Source organism: Temnothorax nylanderi, unplaced genomic scaffold, assembly GCF_030848795.1.
Source record: "Temnothorax nylanderi isolate EJ_2023f unplaced genomic scaffold, tnyl_v1.0 TNYL_tig0594_pilon, whole genome shotgun sequence".
Classification (NCBI taxonomy): Eukaryota; Metazoa; Arthropoda; class Insecta; order Hymenoptera; family Formicidae; genus Temnothorax; species Temnothorax nylanderi.
Genome location: NW_027249656.1, coordinates 7,111 through 27,109, shown reverse-complemented (window position 1 = coordinate 27,109; position 19,999 = coordinate 7,111). Strand labels below are relative to the sequence as shown.

General features: G+C 45.2%; 1 pseudogene; it reads left to right on the top strand.

The window, feature by feature from the left end:
* The first annotated feature begins 17,248 nt into the window (after positions 1-17,248).
* On the top strand, positions 17,249-19,291 carry LOC139784171 (sentrin-specific protease 1 pseudogene; annotated as a pseudogene).
* Positions 19,292-19,999: the final 708 nt, after the last annotated feature.

Genomic DNA, 19,999 nt, shown 5'->3' with positions numbered 1-19,999 from the left:
GTCTCGCCTCCTGCGTCCTCCTCGTCGCCCTCGAGTCCGCCCCGGTCGGCGGTGGTGTCCTCGGACTCTCCGGTGGCTTTCTCGGTAACGGTGGGTCTAGACGTCGGTTCCAAAGTTAGATTAGGTTTAAATAACGATGTCAGTAATGGTTTAAATAACGATTTCAGTAATGGTTTAAATAACAATTTCAGTAATAGTTTAAATAGCGATTTAAATAATGGTTTAAATAATGGTTTGAATAGAGCAACCATTGATGTGATGATATAATCATCGAAAATAGTTTATTGTTTTTAATACATAAGTATGTTAAAGATAAGAAAAAACTTGTACAACTAACTTCAGGCCATTACGAAAAAACCAAGCAGTTTAAATCATTGTAATTTAGTTTTATTTTCTGTTTCATTTATTTACATTTTAGTTTTTTTTTGTTTTTGAACTGTTTAGTTCTACGGTTTTTTTTCAAATTTATTACAGAGTTGTATATTTTATTATGCATAATTTATTATTTCGGAGTTTATTTCTGATTGTTATAAGTAGCTCTTAAGTATATGTATATTAAGGTGACTGGTATTACTTTTTACATTTCGAGAAAACATGAAATAACGTTTCACATTATTTTCAGTTTATTTTTCATTTTCATGATTGGGTTCTGGTGATAGCATTTGATTTTTAATGTTTCTCGAACATGTTCTTTTCTCAATTATTGACTTTGAACAAATAATCCTGTTATTTTTTCAAAGTCAATAATTATACAAATTTATTCATTGTAACAACTAATCTTATGTAAAAATACAAATGACATGTGTATTCGTTGCTGTTTTGAAATAAATATGTGAAATAAACATGTATTTCATGTTATACATTAATTAATTTGTTCTTCTTTTGCGCATTCCCTTATTTATTTATGAAAATGACACTTCTACATTATTTGCGACTCATATAGGCCGTGTTCCGATATACACTATACCAGTATTGAAAATCTATAATTTACATATAACGTAAATTATAGATTTTCAGTACTTGGCAGTGTATATCGGATCACGGCCTATAGATATAGAGTCGTATAGATATAGAATCACGTAGTACCAGGGCCAAGCCACTTGGAGCGTGTCGATCGCGTGTTTCCACCGATTAACAAAGAGCTTGCGCTTCTCTTTAGTATATGTTCTGTGCTCTCGCCTCTTAGCAACAGTTCACGGGCGACCATCGCGGCGTAAACATCATTTGCGCTTATTAAAGATTATATTACGGGGACCATCGCGGGTCGACGCGAATATATTGTGACCGACGTGGGTCTGTACATGCATAATCGTTAACGATTGTAAGAGATTAACGGGCAATTACGACGCGAGATATAACCGTCGCGAGCGTTATGCGCAGTATTCCGGCGAGCGTGTCGAAACCTGTTTAGCGAGCGTTATTACGCATTACACCGTACTTCGTGTACCACTAATATTTAGTATTAAATTGTTATTGTTCATAATAACTTCGGGAGTGTTACGAATCATCTACCCGACTCTTTCCTACATAATTCCCTTTCGATAAACGAACGAATCTACGCGTCGTGAGTTGGGCGTTGCACGCACCAAGGACAGCGAGATCGAGGATCGTAATACTACAAGAGAACAGCGTGGCTACCGGAATAAATCACGGGATCTAATCTTTCTGTATTTATGGTAAAAATACAGTGGTGACCGATTTATTCGACCAATGTAAGTCGAGATATTTTATCATATTTCCGTGTTGTCCGGCTACAACCTAACGCGACTTTTTACGCTACCAGTTTCTTGAAAACGTTTTATTGTTTTCAAAACAGTCGACTTATTAATTTGACGATTCGGATACGTGTCATTAAACAATCGAACGACATCAGTAAACGATCGTTCATTATCACCCCATCCGCGCATTATTAGGATAGTGATTCTTTCACGCTCTGATAATATAATTTGTTAGCCATTTTTAGCCAAACGTTTAATTTTTAATTTATTAAAAGATAAAGATATATACTTTATTTACCCCGAGGGGGCCTTAAAGGGCGTTTTGAAGGGACGTACCCAACCCTATTCGACTGCAACCTGTCTTTGGGCGTTTTTAAAGGGACGTACCCAACCCTATTCAACTCATCCATTACCATTACCATTCCCTTTTTCCTTTGGATCAACGGTTTAACGTCTCTTCCGAAAGACGGAGCCCAGTTTTTCCATCTAGGGATACCTCTTTCCGCTAGATGGGGGGGGGGGGGCAGCGTTTTTGCTGAGAAATTCTCAATGGCCTAGCGGGATTCGAACCCGGTTCTCCGGATTACGAATCTGGCGCTCTACCCACTAGACCAGCCGTCTCCCCTAATTTTTAATTTATTAATTTGCGAATTAAAAAGACAAAAGTCCTCGACAGAAGCAGAGCACTCTAATCTGGACGCTATCACCTTACCCGCGCAAGAAATGACACTGAACATCCTGGCGCTTGGGTTTTATATCCTCTTAAAGTGTCAATTCAGAGAGGGTCAGCGCAAGGAAAGGGAGAGGGAGAGTGCAATTGGGTCATTGGAGGCTCCAATGACCCAATCGCCCTCTCCTTCTCCCTCACCCCATAGGATAAAAGAAGAAACCAAAATAAGGGAGGAGAGGATTGGCCACCTTGGTCTAACTCCTCTTGATTACTACTTTTAGGTAATGCTGATGCCAGAGATACTGTGACTTCCAAGCTCCATAACTTAAAAAGTACTTAATAAAAGAATACTTTATTATAGTGTTTTAAAAAGCTTTTGAGGTAAGCTACAAGAATATGTAATAAAAAATTAGGATTTTAATTTAAAAATTTCGAGGTAATCTTTACGTAACCTTGACAACACTCTTGAAGGTCATACTAATAGTGCTATGTAATGCGTTACTTGAAACCATACAATTTTTGTTTGAAACATTTTTCTCGAAAATGCATAGTTTTCGTAAAATTTAGAGGTTTCCATACTTTTTCCTAATCCTGTATATACGGATCCCTCGCAATCAGGTATGCGTGACATATTTAATATTTTTAATATTATTATTATAACATTTTTTATTTTTAACATTTTTTACATTTATTTTATTTTTCAGGGGTGGCTGCAGTTGGAGGATATCCGCATCAGTAATTTTATAAACGTTCCTGATACAAAAAAAAGGAGATTTGATAGACAATGTCTAAAAAATAATTGCGACAACATTTAGTCTGCGCGGGAGGAGATATTTTGCCTTAAAAATTTATTTGCAGAAGATAATATTTAAAAATTGTTAAAAAATTATTAAAATTGTTTTTTATTGAAAATTTTCTATAATAAAATTGTTTTTAATGAAAATTGACTATAATAAAAAGTATCCTTTATAAAAATAAAATTGTTTTTAATAAAAATTGTTCTATATAAAAAGTACCCTTTATAAAATTGTTTTTATAAAAATATATTATACTGAAATAAATTTTTTGGCAAGAATGTTATTTCAGGGGCCCCTCAATTTGATAGGTGTATTTAATAGATCTTTCGTTGAGAAAAAGAATGCCGCAAACCACAATGCGCCTATGATGCATAGTTTTCGAGTTTTCGATTTTTAAATATTGGGACTTCCGGTTGAGTAAGAAAGGCGGGTGGTTGCTCGGAAAAGGGAAGGAGGAATTATGGATGGAATAAAGGAGTAAGAAACGAGGAACGTGGCGAAAGAGAAGAGACACATAAAGGAAGGACGGAAAAAGACGAGCACATGGAGGAGGAACCGGAAACGTAAAAGAATCGGAGTAAGGCAGGATGGAGAATACCGGGAAAAGTGAGGTTAAGTCGGAGCGAGGCAAGACTAGGAGGGAAGGCGAGAGAAGAGGGAGGATTGTCAAGGAAGGGGACCGGAAATAGTAAGGAGAAGAGAGGGAATTACAAAGAGAAAGTGAACAGCGAGAGAGAGACGAGCGAGAGGGCGTGAGACGCGGGCGTGGAACGGCAAAGCACGGAGACGCGTGTGGTGAGTGGAGAGGCGAGATGGCGCTGAGGCGAAGGTCGAGAAGACGCTGGGGATCGGCGAGTTGGCACCCGTGCGAGGAGCTGGGGCTGAGACGGCGCGGGGTGCCGGCCCTTCCAAAAGAGTGGGTTGGCACCACTGCGGGGCGTCGAGGCACAGCGCTCGAGAACGCACGGGCAGGTGAGAGTGAGAAACGGGGGAGCGGCGAGCTGGCACCCCTGCGGGACGTCGAGACGAGGTTTAGGAACGCGCGGTGCAGTTGAAAGTTGAGAAGCAGGTGAGCAGCGAGTAGAGATAGTACGAGGGCTACGAGAATACACAGGAATTGAATTGAGAGTGCGAAGGAGGAAAGACGCTGAGGAATATCCGGAGGAGCGTAAGTGGCGCATTAGGTTAGAAGCGTTGACGTAGAGAGGAAGGAGAGTGAGGAAGGCAGAGACAAGCATAAATGGATGGATAGGTTATAGGCAGACATTATGATAGAAAATGGGGCTGATAAAGAGAGGAGAGGAGGTGGATAAATACAACATGCTAATATAAGGCTCTATTTAATATAGCGACAAAAAGGAGAGGATGCCGAGGGAGGGACGGAGGATGGAGGAGGCTGAATGGGCTAAGGAAATCGCGAAGGAACTAAGAGAGATAGGGCAAGGAATTATGGAGGAAATAAGACGAGAAGGAAAGGAAGTCAGGAAGAAATTGAAGGAGTTAAGAACGGGTGGAGAAGAAGCAGATTGAAGGCATTCAGATCAAGGAGAGTGAAGAGCGAAGAGAGGTGGAAAGGAAAGGAGCGGATGAGAGTAGTAGACGGAGACAAAAGGAGAGAGAGAGATAGAGAAGGTGAAGAAGAGCAGAAGAGGAACGGCGATGAAAGAGACGTCAGAAGAAGAGGAAGAAGAGAGCAGTGAAGGAGGATGGAGTGAAAAAGGATGGGGAAGAGATTGGTGGGAGGAAGTGGCAGGTGAGGAGGAAAAAAGAGGTGAAGAGAGGAAAATCTCCAGCGAGGAGGGGAAAGAACGGAGGCAAGACGGGGAGACGAGGAGATGAGGAAAAGGAAGGGATAGACTGAGAGTGAGGCGGAGAGAAGAGAGATGAGTGGGGAGGAGGACAGAGGCAACAGAGGAAAAAGAGAGGATAGGAAAGACAAAAGAGGGAGGGAGGATAGAGATAAGGAGAAGGAACACGCTGCAGAGAGGAACAGATTATGGCGAATGGCGGAAGACAGAGAGGAAGAAGTAAGAAAAAGAAGAGAAAGGAAAGAAAGAGAGGCGGAGCGAAAAGAAGAAAAAGAGAAAAGGGAGAAAGCCGAGAAGAGGAAAAGGAGCCTCATATGGAGGAGAGTAGCAGGAGAAGGACCGAAGGAGAGAAAGGAGCTGGTAGAAACAATCATGGAAAGAGTGATGGGAAGGATAATTCCGATAAGAAGAATTGTGGAGGTGACAGGTACGGACAAGAGGGAGGTACTGTTTATGGAGCTGGAAGAGGACGACGACAAGGAAGATATAATTGGAAGGAGTGAACAGATATAGAGAAGATGGGAAGTAGGAGTCGACGAGGAACTCACGATGGAGGAGAGAGCCTATAGGCACAAGCTGGTAGTAAAGGCAAGAGAGGAAAGACTGAAAGGAAGGTCAGCGGTCCTGACGAATAGGAAACTATGGATAGATGGGAAGGAGGTAAAATGGGATGAGGAGGGAAACAGATGGAGGAGGATTTGAAGGCTAGGAGAGATGCAGAAATAGAAGATATAAGAAAAGTAGGGAGAGGAATAGGAGGGGAGAAGAGAATCTAGCATTAAAGTCTCTAGGAGAAAGGAAGAAGAGATAAGGAAATAGGGGAAGAGAAGGGAGCAGCGACGAAAAGGAAAAGGATAAAGAACGAGAAAGGGAGGGAGGAAGCGAGAATGTATAAGGCCGAGGGCCAGGTCGGGATAGGAAAGTGGAAATGTACAGGGTTGGATACGTCCCTGCAAAACGCCAATGTACAGGGTTGGGTACGTCCCTTGAAAACGCCCTTTAAAGCCCCTTGGGGCAAATAAAGTATCTATTTCAATTCAATAATAGCAATATTGTTGTACGATATTATATGTGGGTTTGCAATTTACCACGCGTGGCAAAAATTAAATGTCCACGTCTTATAAGACATATATGTCTCCTCTTAATCTTAGTTTTGTCCTGTATTTGTCTTTTCCTTGTCCTATGCGTTGGAATGCACGGTGGACGTCTCCACGCGGCATTCCGGGTAACGCTAAGTTCCACCAAACAACTGTACAACGACATTGCTATTATTACATTTAAAAATCGATATCTCGAAAACTATGCATTGTAGCGCATAAAATGGGTTTCCTCCAATTCTTTTTATTGTATATCGCCACAAATATTCACACAGATAATCGACTAACGCTCGCTTTGAGATATGAATTTTTAAATAATACTTCAATTGTGTGTGTATAAACAGTACACACGTAGGCGGGGGAGGGGCTACCGCACCTCCCCCGAAAGCAGGGGGGGTGGGGGTGAACTTCGGTTCGCGTGAAAAGTGTATGCGTGGAAACAGTAGGTTCCGCCCCCCTGCGGGGGGCTCCACATCTTTTAAACTAGACACATAGTATGCCTTACAAAGTACATACGTGAACTTTTCAGGCGTGGAAAGTTAATATACATTTTTAAATAATACTTCAATTGTGTGTGTATAAACAGTACACACGTAGGCGGAGGAGGTGGGGGTGAACCTCGATTCGCGTGAAAAGTGTATGCGTGGAGGCAGTAAGTTCCGCCCCCTTGCGGGGGGGGGGTTCCACTATTATTAAACTAGACACATAGTGTGCCTTCAAAGTACATGCGTGGGGTTTCCACGCGTGGAAAGTTGTAAACCCATGCGGCACCTCGTTTTATATCGACAACATATATCAAGGTCATTGAAATCGGTGAGGTTGCCCGTAAATTGCAAACCCATGTAATATCGTACAACAATATTGCTATTATTACATTTAAAAATCGATATCTCAAAAACTATGCATCGTAGCGCATTGTGGTTTGCGGCATTCTTTTTCTCAGCGAAAGATCTATCAAATACACTTATCAAATTGAGGGGTCCCGGAAATAACATTATCCCCAATTTTTTTATATCACTTACCTTCTCCTTAAATTTAGATATTAAAATAAGTAGGTATAGTAGGCTGATTCCACCCCGGGAGCTCCGAGGGGGGTGAGGGAGGGGAAAGGTATCGGATTGCGCGGGGGGTGAGGGGGAGGGGGTATCGGGTTACACAATGGTATCGGATAACGCGGGGTGAGGGGGAGGGGGGGTATCGTATTACACAAGGGTATCGTATTACACAAGGGTATCGTATTACACAAGGGTATCGTATTACACAAGGGTATCGTATTACACAAGGGTATCGTATTACACAAGGGTATCGTATTACACAAGGGTATCGTATTACACAAGGGTATCGGGTTACACAAGGGTATCGGGTTACACAAGGGTATCGGGTTACGCAGGGTGAAGGGGAGGAGAGAGGGGGTGACCTTGACATACCACGTGTATGACTCACGTGTATGACTCACCGGGATGACTCACCCGCGCGAGTAGGTCCGCGGGAAGGAAAGTCCGCGTTCGCAGTCGCGCCGCGGGGTCCGCGTTCGCGTTTGCGGTCGCGCCGCGGGGTCCGCGTGGGGTGCTCCTGCCGTCGCGTGGGGGTCCGCGGTCGCGCCGCGGGTCCGCGTTCGCTCGCGTACGTTCGCAATGACACCGCTAGGCGGCGCACAATGGGTAAGACTAACTCGATAGCGCACTACGTAGGAGCGTGTTTTGTCGATGACGCATCGAACCTGTCGGGACATGTTTCGTAAACAAATTTTTTCTAGGAAAAGGGGGTGTTATCGCGTAGACTAAACAATCTATCTACGCAGTACGTAAAAAACAACAAAGGAAGAAATGACGTCATCGACGATGATCGACCCGATGACGCATCGAAGCGATGATAAAATTTAAGTAGGGATGGACATGCACGCAAAGAAATTACATCGTTTATTTAGTCGTAAAAAAGCCTGTTTATTTAACTCTTCTTTAACATAATATATCTTACGTACTAAGAACTAAAGCTGCGAGCTCACAATCGATGAGCTGATTTGTATTGAACGCATCGCTAGCGTATATTACATTCGACGCTTCTTTAGGATCCGTTACAGTGGACGCGATATCGGAGAACTGCGCAAACTTTGCATCGACTGCCGCAAGTATTCTGACCAATCGATCGAATCTTGCATCGATGCACCGATCGAGATCGAACATACGGTGCAACGTCGATTCGGTCATTTTACAGATTCGAGACGTATGAGTTTGACGTTATTAACCGACGTACAAACTCTCACCGTTAGCGGTCCAACGTTTATAAAACTGTGGATATCTTTGTAGTCATTGCGAAAGAAATTCTGAATGTTTCGTCGTTGCTCGTAGAGTGCCTTCCATGTTTCGAGAAATAATAGCAGTTCCTTTCCTCGATGATCTCCAACGGCGATCTCCACGTAACTCGGTGGGACCACATTGATACCAATTTCGAGGAATTGAGTACACGAACCGCGTGACGGTCCAACGAAATGCTGTATAAAAGAAATAAAATTAGTTTTTTCATAAGTATTACAATTTGCAAAGATATAAAAACTGGGGGAGGCTCTATATGTTTTTTTTTTAAAACGAAACTTACCTATTACGTCTGTTCTTATACGTTTGAGTTTCAACGTCGTGAATCGGCACGTAATAATTCACGCGTTTTCCACCATTGCTGCTGCTGCTGCTTCTTTCAAAGGAGAACATTTTTTCCTCTCGGCTCTGAGAAGTTGACCGTTAGTACAAGCGATCGCGACAAGACTGATCAAATAAAATTAATCGAGTATACGCGACAACACCGACATTCCAAAGTAACAATGTGGTGGGGAAAAAAAGGGGAGGAGAATAATGTTTATAGAACTGCGCAGTGGAATTTTTTTAAGAAAGAGGGAATTAAAGCCTACTCTAACGGGAATGATGGGGGAGGGGAGGGGGAGTAAGAAATAAAAGATTATAAAAAGTTATATATATAATTTATTTATTAAAAAGATCGCAAATCTTTATGGCGTCGCGCGCGACCACCAGTTAAATAGTTTTATTACATTTTGTAATGCGCAGTTCTTAACATGTTTTCCGCATCGCATAGTATTGGTGACATCTAGTTTATTCAAAGATTCGATAGATTCGTAATGCGCATCCATTAGGTTTTTTCTCGCATAATTCTCAAGCAGATCCCGTTTCTGACATCCCTTGACGTACACAAGAGTCGTCGTCGTCGTCGTCGTCGTCGTCGTCGTCGTCGTCGTCGTCGTCGTCGTCGTCGTCGTCGTCGTCGTCGTCGTCGTCGTCGTCGTCGTCGTCGTCGTCGTCGTCGTCGTCGTCGTCGTCGTCGTCGTCTTCGTCGTCGTCTTCGTCGTCGTCGTCGTCGTCGTCGTCGTCTTCGTCGTCTTCGTCGTCGTCGTCGTCTTCGTCGTCGTCTTCGTCTTCGTCTTCCCCTTCCCCTTCCCCTTCCCCTTCCCCTTCCCCTTCCCCTTCCCCTTCCCCTTCCCCTTTCCCTTCCCCTTCCCCTTCCCCTTCCCCTTCCCCTTCCCCTTCCCCTTCCCCTTTCCCTTCCCCTTCCCCTTCCCCTTCCCCTTCCCCTTCCCCTTCCCCTTCCCCTTCCCCTTCCCCTTCCCCTTCCCCTTCCCCTTCCCCTTCCCCTTCTCCTTCCCCTTCCCCTTCCCCTTCCTCTTCCTCTTCCCCTTCCCCTTCCCCTTCCTCTTCCTCTTCCTCTTCCTCTTCCTCTTCATCTTCCTCTTCCTCTTCCTCGACCAAGCACGGTCGATGTAATCAGGCGTTTCACCATGCTGTACGGCACGTTTCCGTCTTCCCATCGTAATCCATGATGATTCGCAATCAACCAGGCTGTTAAGTACAAGCTCACGCATGAGCCTGATCTCTAGATTTAGATGAGGACGTGACACACCGTAAGGGAATTTGATTGTAGAGAGATTGTGTATTTCACTTTTAGATCGTCTATCAAAGTACTTACTCGTAGTATAGCAATTGTATAGTCAATATAAGAGATATAATCACGTATCGAACATAAATGTGAGTTTTTGTTGAGGCCTCCTCGTGTACGCAAGTACGTGTGATAATAGAAGGTCGAAATGACCCTGCCCGAAAGCTCTTTTGAGTAGCCCGCAATGGTGGAGTTACATGAGCACGAGTGCTCTTTCGAATATTCCGTAATGGCTGCTTTTCTCGAGTTAGATAGGCTTTCTTTAGAATGGTCTACAATGGATGTAACGACCACGCCCATCCTTCATTTTACGTCCTTCAGATCGTTGTATTGTTTTCTCACGGTAGAATTAAATACCGCTCGTTGAGGAGATTAATTACTACCGTCCCGAGTATAAGCGTTATAGACAGAATGACTCTACTTAACTCGCTCAATAACTCTATCGAATGATCTCGAACTAATGTACGAAGTACACTCAGACGTCTTATCGAAACAACGGACGGATCACGAATGCTCGCCCGCTTCGCTACACGCACGTCCCGACACGCTCACGCTTGCGCAGTATCACACCGCCAGCGCGTGTTCTGTTGCTGCGACGCAACGCGGTTTGCGCTTCGCGCGCATTGATACATGAATATGCTAACGAAGTGGTAGCGGTACCACTGCCGCCATCTGTCACAACTTCACAGATTTACTTTTAACGCCTCAACCGTTAACAGATGTCAGTCTGTACACAATCTCTCTCTCTCTCCTTCTATTTGCTTCTCTTTAAACACAGGCAGCGCACGATTTGTCGGATTTTGTGAGTAGATTCCACGGCATGGGGTACGTAAAGATGTGATGCGTCAGAACGCAGCCTTTTCTCAGCACCGCCACCTCCTTCACGACAAATTTCATCCCGACGAGACATCCTTGCAGGTCCACGAACGTTGGTACGGACATGACGAGATTTCTTTATCTCTCTCGTTGATGCGTCAATCAAGAGGAATGACGCGCAACTCTGCAAACCGTCTCGCTACACTCTGATTTATACTTCCCCCTCCCTCCCTTGCTCCTCTAAATAATTGTATCGGAGAGTGAAAAAGAGAGAGAAAAAAATATTCACGTCGACGTTGCTGCGAACACTCATTGTCAGACTATTTTGCGCACCACGTTCGTCAACGGGTTGTACTCAATCACGCGGTCGTGTATGATGAGACAGTACGCGGAGGTATTCGGCGGTACGTTCTCCATGCAATCGAATTCTATTCTGATATCCACGGTGGCGTTTTTGACGGATTCGTTTTGGCGAGAGCAATCGATGATCACAAACGGGTCGTTACGTAGAAAAGTCGAAACGGTGAGACTCGGCTCGAGATATTCGTATCCGTAGTAGCCCTTGCAGAAACGCGTGTACATATTGTACAAAATCGCCCATCTGTGTTTATCAAAGTCCAAATTCAAGTCGTACGGATAAACTTCCGAGTTTAGATAGAGTTTTACGTTGGTCAAGTTGCAGTCGTCGAATCGGCTTGTGTCGGCGGACATAACGTTCTTCCGACCCGTCTGCAGAGCGAAGACGACGTATCGCGGTTTCTCGAGCTGAGTCGCGGTCTAATGGCCCACGAGTGCTTGGTCGTGTTCTACAACAGGGGATACTCGTACAGATCCCACGAACGGAAACCCATACTTAGATATCGTCCGTTTTCCAAGGCGCGCAGCATCGTCAGCTTGTTGATCTCGCTCAATACCACGTGAGGCATTCGCCATTGTATCTTGAGTATTTTGATAGTAGGCTCCAACGCGAGACTTCCCACCAGGGAATTGTTGTCGTTGCGCGATCGTATCAAGATCAATTCGTGACGAGCGTTGATCACCACGCGTTTGTAATCCTCGCAAAATCCCAGTAACAAGTTGAGCGGTATGCAGAAATTGAAATATCCATTCGCGTTATTCTGTGGATCCCAGCCAGTGTTTCTCAGGATCACGCTTCTGTCGGACGATACCGTAACGTAGTTCTTGAGCGTGCTGGTTAATCCTACGTTTCTGCAATGATCAATCTCCATACCATCGAGCTCGTATCGAATCTCATCGAACATGAACGCGACGCAATTAGTACCCAATACCACGTTATCGGCTTGACCGGCTGCTCTGGTCACCGTCAATGTTCCTTCGACGTAGAGAAAACTTTCGCACGGCGACGTATACAGATCCTGCTGTTGTATGGGTATTCGTATCTTGTCGCTATAGTCAAACGTTGTGTTGGCGTACGGGTTGTACGTGTGAGTCTCGATCTTGACGATGCGATTGTCAAAGACCGGCTCGCCTCCGATGTTGAGAATTTCAGTCATCGCTCACGCGTTCAGATGTTTCGCACCGCGAATCCCAGAGATTGTAAAAATTTAACGTTCGACGCGTTGAGCTTCTTTCTCGTCTCTTGTTTAACGCCACCGAATGTCGACTTGATGATATCATCGATCGGCGCAGCCGTAAAGATATTACTGTTATCTGTCGCGTGCTCCGAGTCGTTCAACACTAGCATCTCATGTCGCGCGTACACTCACGCACACGGCTGCCGCGTTATCGCTCTTGCCGTCGTACGTGCAATCTGACGGTGATCTCTTCTCCTCGAAAATCGAGCAATCGTCCGTCTTGATCAGCGACGCGTATCGTTAGATTTGTAACGCTCCGCGCGATGATCGGCAGGTAAATGATCTGCGCCGGCGTTTCCCATATCTTATATCCCGGTGGTACGCTCGGTGAAAATTCGTGTATCGTATGAACGCGTTTGCCGTTGCTGTACGCATCCGCGGTCACGTTACACTCCACGCGGATAATGTTTACGTTGATAATATTAATCGGTGAGTCCGATCCGTACCACTGTCCCGGCTGCAATATACGTCTCGACGAGAATCCCAGCAGCGATCCGACGTTGTTCGGTTTGTTAAAGTTCACTCTGAAAGCGCACTTGATCTCGCTCTTCATCGTATTGTAATTTGCGCGGAGCACTATCGGGTATTCCGCGGCCTCGTCTTCGTAGCCGTTCGCGCGAACGATCTTCTCTTGCGTGATATTCAAGACCGACGTACGATCGTCGTCGGAACGAACCACGCGTTGCGGACGTTTCCGTAAAATTTCACATTTCAAAAACTCGTGTATGGCCCGTATCTCGTACGATCCCTCGGGAATCGTAATTGCCGTGTCACCCTCGTCGAAATAAAATTTATTATTCGAAGAATTCACGTTCGGAATCGTGTGATAAGTCTCAAAACACGTTAGACCGAGCTCGTAGTCACCGTCGCTCAGATCCACGGCGGGAAAATAGTGCTCCGCGAGGATGCTGCTCTTCCCGGTCAGCTTGAACGTTATAGACATGTTGACGGAAACCGTTCGACGAACACTGAGTCTCCACACGGCGCGTCGTCAGGTTTTAAATTAGCGCCGATCGTCGTCGATCGTCCGGAGAAATCGCAGACACAATTGTCCACAGATGCTCTGATCGTATCGCTGATAAGACGTGCTATTGTACTCAATCTTCGTCACGCTCGGTCCGAAATATCGCACCAGTTCTTTCGGTGGTCGAAAATTGCCAAAACTGTCGAAATATACGACTCAATCTCCCCTCTTGGCGTACGCTACCCAATGAGTATCGGGGCCCGCTGCAACGTCCAAATTCACGATACCGCTCTTTTTTCGACGTACGCCATCGACGATCGGTAACGAATCACGCATGAAAACACCTCTGAAGAACGGTACGCGCATTTGCCTTGCCAGTCGACTCAATTGTACTTAGTCGTAACACCCGTGGGCATATTTAACGACTTTTTTGATGTTTTTTTTAAATCTTCAACGCTACTCCTCGCCCGCGTTTGTGCGGACCGAGATACAGTCCTTGTCCATATTTGTACGGAGCGAGATAAAGTCCGCGACCTTCCATGGCGCGATTGTGACGTTGCGTCTCTTCCAGCTGACGCCGCGCGGCTATGCTAGCGTTCACAGCCGTTGTAATTCCGGCCGCTCCGCCGGCCAGAGAACCGAGAATTCCCAACAACGGTAGAATCGGCAATACGCCGCCTCGTTTCGCTGTCGGAAGTATCCGTTTTTCCGTCGGCCTTTTCCTCGTTTGTGTTTTCTTTGTTCTCAAGCCCATTCCGAGTTTTGTCTTAGCCTTCATGGCCGCCCAGACGGCTGTAGCGGCTGCTCTCTCTCCGAGAGCCGAATCTCTGGCGATGACGCGTCCTAGCGCTCTCTCGGCGAGTATCTTGTCCGCCGCGTGTCTCTCGGTGAGGCCTTTGCTACGCGAATAGTCTATGTCGTGCTCGCGACACTCCGCGTCCAATGGATTTACACCCGGATCACCTCTAGCTAATCGTTCTCGTAAACGAGTACCCGGACCGCAAAACTGATAGCCGGGAATGTGCAATTCGAACGGAAGTGCGCCTATCGCGCGATTAAACAGACCTCTACCTGTTTTTATTTTCGTTGACATTCGCCGCATTCGGCGCTAAAATCGCGAATATCCGAAGGTCTCGACAGCAGGACGAACATCTTTGCGACTGAGCGATCGCGGTGCCGCTCACCTATAAATAGACGTTCGAATGAATGTTCGATTCAATCGTACAAAGTGCAAGAAAAAAATTAGATTTGTGCGACAACCGTTGGTGATTCGCATGACGAATTGCGACGACAAATCACGGAGGGCAACGCAAAGAAGCGCAGACACGGTACGATGCTGCCGACTACTGTACGCGCGATCATTTGCGGTTCCTCGAATTGCGGTAAAACCAACGTTCTGATAAGTTTGCTGGAAAGTCCGCACGGTGTACGTGTACTCGAAATCGCTGCAACAACCGAAATACCGATATCTGGAGAGTTTATTGACATCGATCGACGAAATCGGCTACTACACCTTCTCCAATAACAGTGACGTCATTCCACCGAGTGACGCGAATCCAAACTCGATCTTCGTCTTCGATGACGTGGCGTGCGATAAGCAAGACACTGTGAGAGAGTATTTCTCGATGGGCAGGCACTCGAGCGTCGACTGCTTTTATCTCTGTCAGACGTACGCGAGAATACCTAAACATCTGATACGTGACAACGCGAATCTGCTGATCCTGTTCAAACAGGATGGTACCAATTTGAAACACGTGTACAACGATCACGTAAATACCGACATGTCGTACGATGAATTTTGCTTGTTGTGCAACGATTGTTGGCAATGCAAGTATGGATTTGTAGTGATAGACAAGGACAGCGCGCTTTCAAACGGCCGATACAAAAAAGGATTTAACGTGTTCGCGATACTGCAAAAGCGGTCAGTCGTCGCCGATACGTCGTCGAAGGTGAAACGTTAGCGTTATAGAGATCGACACTCTGCTTTGTTTTCCCCGCGATGGCTGCGATCAACGGGAGCGAGAATATTCGCGAACGCGAGAAGATCGTGAAAGAAATTGCGAAAACGAGTGATTCGATTCGCAAAAAACTTCGCGCTTTGAAGACCGGTAAGATCGAGAAGGACATTGAGTTGGACACACACTTTAGACTTCTTATCGGGTCGCTGAAAAAGATCGTCGACAACTCGAGCTTGATCGCGGTGAAGAGGAGCCGACGGAGAGCGACGCTGACGCGAAAATCGAAACGCTATCCGTTCAACAGCGCGGGGAGGAGGAGGAGGAGGAGGAGGAGAATGCTACACCGAAGAGAAAGAGGAAACGATTAGACTCCTGGTTGGATCTCTCATCGACACCGCGTATATCTAATCAATCGAAACGATCGATAGTACTACCGATAACCTCTACACCGTCCGCGGCGACGCAAATCGTGCAACGTACAAGTCCCGAATTACTCGCAAACGTGGATGTTTTTGAAACCACGGACAACTCGATCGCGACGATTGTTCGAAAGCAGTTGCAAACGTCGGAGGCTCGAGAAATGTTTATAGAAACGTTGCAAAGTCACTTGGGTCCACTGACCCGAGTGTACATTGCGTCTTTTTTAGGCGCCGATCCACTGATAGACACCGTGTACGGCGTTTATCTCGGCAAGAATGAAATGATGCTAGATAATAAACGTTTTGACGTGGACAACGCGGATAACATTTATATCGACGGCGTACGATACGCCGGCACACCCGGTATTTACGAGTTGATCTTCAAGAGAATACCCGATGATAAGATCTACACGGAGTGTAGAAAAGTACAAGAGCATGCTGTTGGCAACGAGTGCTCATAAATTCAAGCACGAACTTCGCGAGCGAGTACTGGGCAACAAGGGATATAAGTTTACATGTGTAATCGCACCGTTGATATTGACCGAATCCAGGAAGAAAAAATCCGGAGAGGGATTATTCGCATCTCGCGCGATGACGCTAACCGACAATAAGATCGACTACGTGCACTGGGACGACCCTAACGAGCTGGTGGATCGTGGTGGCGATTGCTCGACGCTTCGCGTCAAGCTGGCAACAATGCCCACGACAACGAGATCATGTCGATCATCGAGGAACTTCGCGAGGCTGGGCTTATTATAAATTAAACGGCGCGACAGCGATCCGTTCAATCAGCGTCGAAATGCCGATCAATAAATTTGGATTGTTCGAGCATAGCGAAGACGCGACGAATGCCATTTCGTACCATCGGTGGAGCGGATTAGTGAGAAATTTCGTGCGCGATAACGCTCTGTGTCGCACCGCCACGGACTTTGACGCAAGGTCGCGCAAGATTCGTCGCGTAGCGCAACCTGAAACTGACGGTGACGCGGTTGACAAACTATACGTGGATCAGTGCGTTAAAAGTTTGAGAGATCAACGGAAAGAGTCAGACGAGAAGCTTACCGCGTTCGAGAAGGACGTGCGGCTCAGAAACGACTATCGAACGACGATGAGTGACAAGAAACGGTTAATTGATGACGAACAACAACGAACGGTTCAAAAACGATTGTCGGACGGTTGTCGAACGGTTCAAGAACGGCTCAGAAACGATTACGAGCGGTTCAGAAACAGCTACGAACGACGCCGAAACAGAAACGGCTACGAACGGCTAAAGAACGACGACGAACCGCCAACGAAACGCTAACGAAACGACAACGAAACATGAGACCGTTAAAATCCGATGTAGATAAAAATATCGAAAAGCGACGGTTGGTGGACGAATTGCACGCACCGGCGAGAAGAAATTTTCCTTGCAGACACGTCATAGTGCGAGGGTACGACGACCTGTGAAAAGCTGATATCGTCGAGATGTGCCCGTACTCGCGTTTCAACGGAGGCTACCACTACATACTCACCGTTATCGATGTGCTGAGCAAGCACGCGTGGGCCGTGCCGCTCAAGAGTAAAGGTGGCAGCGAGACAGCCGACGCTATCGCTGAGATAATTCGAGATAGCGGGAGATGCCCTAGTAACCTACAAACCGATATGGGGAAGGAATTTTACAATACCGACGTGCAACGTCTCGTGAGAAAACACGGCATCAATCATTATTCCACGTATTCGGTGATGAAGGCATCGGTCGTCGAGCGATTCAATCGCACGTTAAAGAACGACATGTGGAAAATGTTTACGCTGAACGGAAATTACAAGTGGGTCGACGCGTTATCGCGACTCGTGTCGGATTACAACGCGCGCAAGCATCGAACGATTGGCATGCGACCCGTCGACGTTACCCCCGCGGTCGCCGAAAGACTCTTGGCTACGGTGTACAGCGCGATAAAGATCGCGGGCCCGGCAAAGTTCAAAGCGGGCGACTCGGTACGCGTCAGCAAATACAAGACAATTTTCGAGAAGGGTTACACGCCGAATTGGACCACCGAGGTGTTTAAGATCGTTAGAGTGCAGCGTACCAATCCCGTAACCTACCTACTCGAGGACTATCGTGGAAAATCCGTCGCCGGAGCGTTCTACGAGCACGAGTTGCATCGCGCGACTTATCCGGACGTGTATCTCGCGGAGAAAGTACTGCGCAGGAGGGGCGACGAGGTTTACGTGAAATGGCTGGAATTCGATGGATCGCACAACTCTTGGATACACATGGACAATGTTATTTAATTCGTGCAGATTGTATTTTTTAAAACATATGAAAAAAATAAACTATGTAAAAAATATTAAATACAAAATATCCATTATAAATATATGTAAGACGTATGTAACATATAAAATGTTTGAAATATAAAATACATGTACGATATCTTTATTAATATCCTTTCTAATATAATACGTTATCTACTCGAAGACTATTGTGACTTTCGTGTTCATCGTGGCGCCGTAAACAAATTTTTTTCTTGGAGAAGGGGGCGGTTATTGCGTAGACGTATCTATTACGCACTATTTTTTACGACGCAGTATGCAAGACAAAGGAAGAAATGCAAAACAAAGAAAAAAATAATCTTTCAAGATTCAGTTGGAGCGAGAGAGAGAGCAAAGGGTATATAACGAGGGATGCATCAAGCCGCAGTAGTATGATTGAAAATCTATGTACAGCGATACATCTGTGCAGCGATCAAGACAGTTAAAATCTGTGTGCAGCGATCGAGACAGTTAAAATCTATGTGCAGCGATTCATCTGTGCAGCAATTCATCTGGTAAATGTGCAAATTAATATTAAAAATAATGGAGTGTGATGTGGTATAATTTTTATGACACCATAATTTTTATGCCAAAGGTTTCCACAGTATGGAGGTAGTGGTGGAAGGTTTCGGTCTGAGGCTCACGCGGAAGGATCTCTACACGCTGGTCGACTTAAATTGGCTAAACGATGAAGTAATAAACTTCTACATGAGTCTGTTGATCGCTAGAGGCACATCTTCCGACACGTATCCAAAAGTACATGCAATGAACACGTTATTTTATTTGAAACTTCTGTCGAGCGATCACTCGTCTCTGAAGCTATGGACCAGGAAAGTTGACATATTCGCACAGGATATTATAATTATCCCTATACATCTGAACGTTCACTGGTGTATAACGATAGTAGATTTCCGCGATAAATCGATTGTATATTATGATAGTATGGGTGGCGATAATCCGAAATGTCTAGCGGCGCTACAACAATATGTACAGAAGGAGAGTCTGGACAAGAAAAAACACTCTTACGATATGAGCGATTGGAAATTTTATTCCGCCAAGAACATTCCGCAACAGATGAACGGCAGCGATTGTGGCGTATTCTCTTGCATGTTCGCCGAATACGTCTGTGCAAACAAGAAGATAACGTTCACGCAGGACGACATGCCGTACTTTAGGAACAAAATGTTTAGGGAAATAATAAATGGTACACTTTTGTAAAAAAATATATAATGAATAAATATTTGAAATATGAAAAAAATGTACAATATATTTATTAATATCCTTCTATTAATATACATTATACATACGTTACATTACATTACATTATATACATACATACCTATATTATATTATATACATACATACATACATACATATATTATATTACATATATTGCATACATTGCATACATGAATTTTCACTGTTCCTTATCATATAAAGGTATTCGATAATGTCTACACGGCAACGTATCGGTCGAATACGGTACGATATATCGCTTATCGTCGTACGTACTCAGAGCGATTTTCGTCTCGTGGATAGTGTACACTTCGTGCAATTTCGATCTTATGCATGACTGCGGTCGAGTCATTTCAATCTCATCGTTCAAACACCGCGTGTAGTCGTCGAACGTAATGGTACGCGCGATGACGTTGCTTTTGACACCTTTCGCTTTTTTAGTGTCTTTCTTACCATCGACTCGCAAGGCGTACATTTTCGCCCTAAGTCCAACGAATTCGATCATAATGGCACCGTTGTTTTCGTCCTTCATCAGGCCCGGCACTTTTTTATTGACGAGAGGCATACCATACGCGTTATCTACCGCGTAGTCACTCGTGTCGAACTTGGCTATATCACGTTTCATGTTCTCGTACGCATCGTCACACTCGATATGATAAATCAGACTGTCCGTGTCGGTGTACATAATTC